Source organism: Cyprinus carpio, chromosome B20, assembly GCF_018340385.1.
Source record: "Cyprinus carpio isolate SPL01 chromosome B20, ASM1834038v1, whole genome shotgun sequence".
Lineage (NCBI taxonomy): Eukaryota > Metazoa > Chordata > Actinopteri > Cypriniformes > Cyprinidae > Cyprinus > Cyprinus carpio.
In genome coordinates, this window is record NC_056616.1 from 23,802,320 (window position 1) to 23,810,168 (window position 7,849).

General features: G+C 36.6%; 1 pseudogene; it reads left to right on the forward strand.

The window, feature by feature from the left end:
- The first annotated feature begins 6,386 nt into the window (after positions 1 to 6,386).
- On the forward strand, positions 6,387 to 7,420 carry LOC109092300 (annotated as a pseudogene).
- The last annotated feature ends 429 nt before the right edge of the window (positions 7,421 to 7,849 follow it).

Genomic DNA, 7,849 nt, shown 5'->3' on the forward strand with positions numbered 1-7,849 from the left:
CCGTGTCGCCACATTCTGGTTGCTGCAAGCACACGTACTTCCTTCTCAGAATCTGCCCGCTTCCGCTCAAGATCTGCTCAACACTGCTTATTGTTCACCATCGTATCACTCCTGGCTCCTGCCTGGTCACTCAAGGCCACGGTGACGCTGTTTCGCTGGAGAAAAGCGAACATTTGTTTTTGCCTTCCAAAGAAGACACGACTAGAAATCATGTTTTATATCAATGCTTATAATGTGGTTTTATGTTTATGTCTCGTCCGCTTCTGGCTGGACAGGGCATCACAATATATTAAGAGGCTGTAACATTTCTGTCAAGACACTTAAGGTATCTGACAATCACACACAGAATGGATAAAGGCCAATCACAGCACACCTCGCATTTCAGATGATGAGCCTTGTAAAAATCGACGTTCAGAATAAGGGCATAGAGGAGAAACAACAATGTACAGTAGGTGGAAAATAATGTTTTTTTTTTTAACCTTAAAACCACATAAACACATTTCATTACACCAAAGCATGCAAAATAATGCTCTTTCAGTAGCATCATATGACCCTTTAAATAAATGAAAAAACTTGAAGGTGCAGGTGAAAACATAATGCCATTGATATGACAACTGAATGCAATATAATAAAAATGTTAATGCCGGGTTTGCAGTATAAGGAATTATTTGTAAGTCTGTTAAGTTAAATAATTTACATCTTAGGTGTTGTCAGTATGTCAGTATTGTATGTTTAGATGATACATCAGTATTGCATCTCTGCAAATGAAAGTAAATGTACATTTGGAAGAACTACACTTTACGTTAAAAAAAGAGATAGATCGATAGATCACATTGTTTTATCACTCATCCTGTCAGGTTTCAGAGCCAGAAGCGCATTAATGCAGGCCTTCAGCGGGCAGAGCCCAGGGGAGGCCACCACTGGGAAGGTCATCCACTGCCTGCAAAAAGGGAATTATTTCTTTGTTTTCTTATAGTGGCTGATATACTTAAATTTTACCTTGGTAATAGCAGCGTACATAAACAAACTCACACACTCATTTTTCAGTAATACCTTGGGTGTAGATTTTATAATCAATTAGTTCAGTTAGAGATTTCCCACAGTTTGTATAGTTGGTATATTTCCATGTATTCACACCAATATACTAGCAGAATACTTAATGCAATAAGCCTAAATGCAAGAGCCAGCATAGGAGTATCTTTATGTATTCTTATGCAGCTCAACAAAAGAAACACAGCACTGCTGTAGCAGAAAGGCATATTGGGCTGCTCTGTAGTATCTCATACAGTGTGAGTTCAGTGACTTGCGTGTGTCAGCTGAAGGTTTTACTGTGGATTCAGTCACTGTGTTCCAACATGCTGCTTCAGAGTCTCAATCTCAGATCTGGGGATGGAATGATAGGAATCATCCTATTGTTTAAATTTGATCATTTAACTTTGAACGGCTTTGATTGAATTAATTAAGCGCGAACATGGCACGTTTCAAAACAAAAACACAGCTAGCAATCACCAAATAGCTCACATTTATGACATCTTGCAAAGTCTTTTTTCGATCTGCTGATGAGGAATAATGAATATTTTGTGTAATTTATGGTGTTTAAATCATACCTGTAAACTTACATGTCAGTCAGGAAAGTTTTGATGGCATTTTCTTTTCATATTACCTCTGTATAATTCTTGCAATAACATAATGTTTACTTTTATGTAGTCTCGCACAGCCAGACCTTCAGACTGACGGCTGAAGGTCTGGAATCCATGGCAGCTTCATTGGCCAAGCCCTGACCATGAGGCCGTTTGACCGACATGTCAAACAACCAATCACAGTTCGTTTCAATCAGCGTCACGTTCCGGCCCATGGACATGTCGTCACAACAACAGACCAGTGTGTAAAACTCTCAGACGTATTATAAAGATTCTTTGCCGCAAACTTTAAATATTTCACATACTTTTGAGAATCCAGCGTTCAGTTGATCCTGATACGCGCTCGTCGTCACAGTTGAAATCACGACTGCTTTCACAAGCGCCACCTTCTAGCAAAGAATGAATTTGCATATTCACTTATGTTCACATTTTATGCAGAACAGTTTTGTGAATGTTAACTAGTATCATCAAGGGGAAAACAAAATAGAAATTTTACATAAATCATTGTCAGGAAGCTTAAAAAAAATTGGGGAAGGGGGGGCTATTGTAATGCTGTAGCCAGGGGGCCTCTGGTTATCTTAAGGTGCCCCTGTTCACAGCCCAGCCAGATACGTGACATCAGTCGCAGTTTTGCATCTAAAGTATCCGTATCTATTTTTGCTGTATTTTTTATATCCTTTACATTTTATTTATTATTGCACACAGTTGGGCTAAAGGCACATCTTAAGGAAACAGTTTTGCACTACTCCCATAGTAAATCTAATGCTCACTTAAAAGTGTCATATGGTGCTGTTTTCAAAGATCATTATTTTGTGTACTGAGTGTCAGAGAATATGTTAGCATGCATTAATGTAAAAAACACATTATTTTTCATGTACTGTACATTATTGTAGATACTCTATGCCCAGTCTTTCTAAAACGTGGCAATTCACCATTTGAGAAAGGTTTTTAAAGATAGATCATAAATAGCACTTAAAGTGGTTCCCCTATGATTAGGTGCCAATGAACCGATTTTAATGTTATTTTGCACCATTTTTTAAGAGTTTATTTTTTAAAATGAGTTGGCAGCATAAATCACACGTGTGTACAGAACAAACCGAAATGGTATCATTTCATATTAAGTATAAATGAGTAAACTTAATTTAACGGGGTTATATGACTAAAAAGAACATTATTTTGTGTATTTGGTGTAATGCAATGTGTTGGATTACGTAATTGTAATGCAATGTGGTTTAAGGTTCAAAAAAACACATTATTTTCCACATACTGTACATTATTGTTCTGAAAAGCGAGGTGTGCTCTGATTGGCCAGCTATCCAGTGCGTCAGCTATCTGTTGCTCAGCTATCTGTTGCATTGTGATTGCCTGAATGCCCCCATACTGTGATGCCATGTCCCGGCTGATGATAGGATAAGGATGATATTTGGCCGAGATACAACTTTTTGAAAATTTGGAATCTGAGGGTGCAAAAAAATCAAAACATTGAGAAAATCACCTTTAAAGTTGTCTAAATGAAGTTCTTAGCAATGCATATTACTAATCACAAATTAAGTTTTTATATATTTACGGTAGGAAATTTATGAAATATCTTCATGGAACATGATCTTTACTTAATATCCTAATAATATTTGGCATAAAAGAAAAATTTATAATTTTGACCCATACAATGTATTTTTGGCTTTGCTACAAATATACCCCAGCTACTTAAGAGTGGTACAGGGTCACATTTGATCATCAGATTTTCACCAGTAAGAAAAAAGTGTTTTAAAATTTGTTGTTTTGCAGAACATCATAGTTATATATGACTGGAGAATAAGGCCTGAAATTAGGAATAACATTTTAAGGAAAATATAATTATATTTTCATAATGATTTTTTTTCTTTTCAAACCTTGTCTGTGGTGTAAAAACTATGCCCCTAAAGGGCATCACTTCCCACTTTGATAATTACTGTAGTCAGCCATGTTCCCAAACATCACATCCTTTCATTCCCAGATGTAATCTATCTAGATGGTTGAATAATAATATTTTGGACTCTTTATATTTAATAAATGACCCTCCAACTTAGCACTCAGTAAGCTTAGTTAGCTAGACAGTTAGCATCAGCTAACAACATTTACTTATTTTCAGTATGGTTATGAATAAATTATTTCAAATCTGTCTTTCTGGGTGGTTAATCCAAACATTATAAAAATGTATTCTGTTGATAAACAATATAAAAACAGACGTCAAATAAGGCTAAATGCGTAGCATTTTAATCAAACTGTTAACGTTACGGCAGCGGGGAATTTGAACGTGCATGAGTTATTTTATTTAATCTGTGTTATTTTAATGTTTCCTTTTTTTGACCTAAGAGCCACTGATGCTGATGTGTCTGCATTCAACCATTTCAGTGGGCTTAAATAGATCGCCCTTTATAGAAGATTTAGTTCACAAACAACTAACAACTTTGACCTAAATATGATTCAGTTAAAATAATTAATCCTAAAATTCAACATTAGTAACTTACTTTTAGCAGCATAAGTCGCGCACGCGCTCACAAGATCTCCCAGTTCTTTGTGAATTCAGTTCACTGGAGACTTGCACTAAATGGATCATTAAAATCAGTGAGTTGTCGATTTGAGAACAGCTGCAATCGGATCATTATAATTTATGAATGAATCATTTGGTGCGATTTGTGAACCGATTTAAAAGGTACAAATCTTGAATCAGACATGCTTCTGTGTGTCAGAGCATGTGATATATTATAAGGAGTAACGATATGTTTTATGAAATGTAGTGAAGCAAAAAGTATGATCTTATGCTTTGGAATGTAGTAAAGTAAAAGTAAAAGTTACACAAAATAAAACTACTCCAATAAAGTACAGATACCTTAAAAATGTTGTTTCAAAGAAAAACAAGGTCTAAATTGTTTGCAATGACAAGATGGTGAGAAAATAATGTCGATTTTTTTTTTTTTGGTGAGTTGGAGCGTGGAATGATGGGATTTGTTGTCTTCTACCCAACCGATGACGGCCATCAATCAGATGGAAAGATTACATACAAAGTCAATGCAAAGACGCGTCCCTGCGCGAGTCTAGAGACGCGATGCCCCGCGTTTGGCGTGTATGCCCCATAATACTAATCTTGTTGATCGTTATAATAGCATACGTTTTCTGTAAAGATACAAATAAAAAAAAAAAATCACCTGTCGAGTAAAACACAAGCGAGATCGGCATCTCTTTCTAGTTGAAGTTTGTCGCGAAACTCTCTCCATCTAGAAAATGCAGCACCGATATTGATCCTCGCTCTTTCTTCTCTCGGCCCCAAACTCTTCTTGGGTCGTTTATTGGGTCTGCGACGCTTACTGCCACGGAGCTGTCCTTGTCGACAGAACCAGCTGCAGACGGTAAACAGGAATTATGTTCCATAAATAAGTAACAATCCACCATAAACGGCAAGAAGAAGTAAACAAGGAACTGCTTGAAGCAAGCTAGTGGTTTGCTGGACGCTGACACTACTTCCGCATTTGTCCCCATTACTGTTGTCATGTGGTTTCCCTACGTCAGTAAAGGAGTCACAGAGGGTGTAACTAGCGCCAATGACAGGCTTAATTGAACTGCCCAGTGTCACTGTTTAGAATAGAATTCTCTCATCATTTACAAGTAGCTGAGAAACATTGAGAGATATTGTTGGTGCAATCGCAGCTGGACAAAATATATAACACTAGCCTAGTGGTTTTTGGATATTTTACTGCAAATATCTTACAAATTCTACCTCTAATAAGTACAATAATAAAGTAAAGCTACTCCGTTACTGTCCACCACTTGGTTCAGCAAACAGTCCTCTGTAAAATGTGCTGCATACATCTGAATATTTGGGTTGAACTGTTCTGGAACAGTGTTGTAAATACAACTTAACCACTGATTTCTAGTTGTGTCCTCTTTTGGAAGGCCAAACTAAGTATTTTCACTTTTACACTGAAACACACAGTGACTCCACAACATGGCAGCGGCAACAGCGAGAATAAAATTTACGCCTACTTTCTTTGCGTGAACATTTGGGTGGCGTTATGCAAATCTTCCCACATCGTGACATATACATGTGGGGTGTGTTAGAACAAGCCGTTTTAAGTAGGCATGGTTGACTCTTAACTTTTATAAACATATGTCTTTGGATTTGAGACTTTAGTCTTTGCAACTTTACAGATCTTCTTTATGCTCCAAGAGCTTGTTACACTCCAAAGAGAAAGGGAAAAGTTTGTATTACCCCTTTATAATAAATGCATTTGAAAAAAACAGTGCCATTAATATGACAACTGAATGCAATATAATAAAAATATTAATGTGGCGATTGCAGTATTCATAAGGAATCATTTGTAAGTCTGTAAAGTTATTCATACATTAATAATTTACATTTTATGTGTTGTATGTTTAGATGCTGTAAACACATTAGTATTGTACATTTCAGCATCTATACAAACATAAGTAAATGTACGTTTTATATAACCACATTTTGCATAAAATACATGATACTCCCATAGTGTATCTAATGCTCACTTATTTTTTCGTTTTAATCTCCAGAGCTAATGTTGTTTTTGTAACTATGGGTAACAGTGTCATGAGTAGGAGGGTTGCTTCAAATATGAGGGTATTTATGGACAAAACTCAGCTGCTCTGAGTACATTTATGGAGTTAAAATAGACGGGCATGTACTATATATTTATATTTATCTTTACTAAACAAATGTTGATAATTGTCAACCTTTTAACAAAGGAAATCATCTCAGCATCTGGAACAGATGATGACTTCAAATAAGACTCAAACTGAGAATATGTTTCTCTGTTATCCACTCCGGCCAAACTCCTGTCCAAAACTGCATCGTCTTACTGTTGTTAAAGTGGCAATGTATGCTTTCTTTGTGCTGATGATCCTCAGCACAGTTTTTGGGAACCTGCTGATCATCATCTCCATCTCTCAATTCAAACAGCTTCAGTCTCCAACTCATCTGATCGTTCGCTCTCTGGCTGCCAGTGACTGTCTGCTGGGCTCTTTGGTCATGCCGTACAGCATGGTGCGATCTGTTGAAGGCTGCTGGTATCTGGGAGAATTCTTGTGTAAAGTTCATTCTAGTTTAGACATGACCTTCTGTATGTCCTCCTTACTGCATCTCAGTTTAATATCTGTTGACAGGTACTGGGCCATTTGTGACCCTCTGAGGTACAAAATGAGGATCACAAACAACACTGTGACTGTTTTTACTACCTTCATATGGCTGTTTTCATTTGTATACAGTTTCTCTGTTGTGTTTTCAGGGATAAGTGCAGTTGGATTGGAACTGCTTATATTGCAGACTTATGGGTGGTGGGAAATTGTGGGTTAGTTTTTTTGTAACAAGGAGTGGAGTAGTATATGCCGTTCTTTTATCTCCTATCTGGGACGATCATGAGCTCTCTGTATGTAAAAAATCTTCTATGGTGCACGAAAACATGCAAAAGAAGTATGTCATAAAGACACTGGAGGGTAAGAAAGCCAAAGTCGGCTCACAGAGAGAGAAAAGCAGCTAAACTCTGGCCATGTTCATGGGTGTTTATTTGTTCTGCTGGCTGCCCCGATAGTTTCTGTGGCGGTTCTCGACCCTTTTTTTCAATTATTGGACCCCAGCTGTTGTTTTTGAGGCTTTGTTTTGGTTTGCATTTCACTCGACTTGTAACCCCTTGTTTATGGTTTATTTCTACTCTTGTTTTCAGAAGGCCTTTAAGATGCGTCATATGCACTTATTCTGTGGCAGCAAGCATTCCTAACACATTCATATTTGAATGGAATTCTGCTCTCCACACCAATTTTCAGGCATCACAATAAATATTTATCTATTGTAATTCTGTTTTAATTTCAGATATGCTGAAATTATTTTGCAAAATGGTTTTTACTGGATGCAGTTTTTAATATTTTTACGAAATCTGATGGTAAAAGATGGGCGCGCCAGGCAGGGTTTTGCACTATATTCAAATAGATTTCAATCCATTATAAAACAACCTAAATAGCCTGCAGTTGCAATAGCCCTGCAAATTGATATTTAATAAATTGCGTTCAATACAATTAAACTATTTTTAATATCACATGTTCCTTGGGTTTTACATTAAAATTAGTACAAAGTACTAAAATAGTAAAAGGTATTAAATTTAAAATACTTAGAAAAGGCAGTCATATTTTAGGAGTTTGTTTTTGTTTTA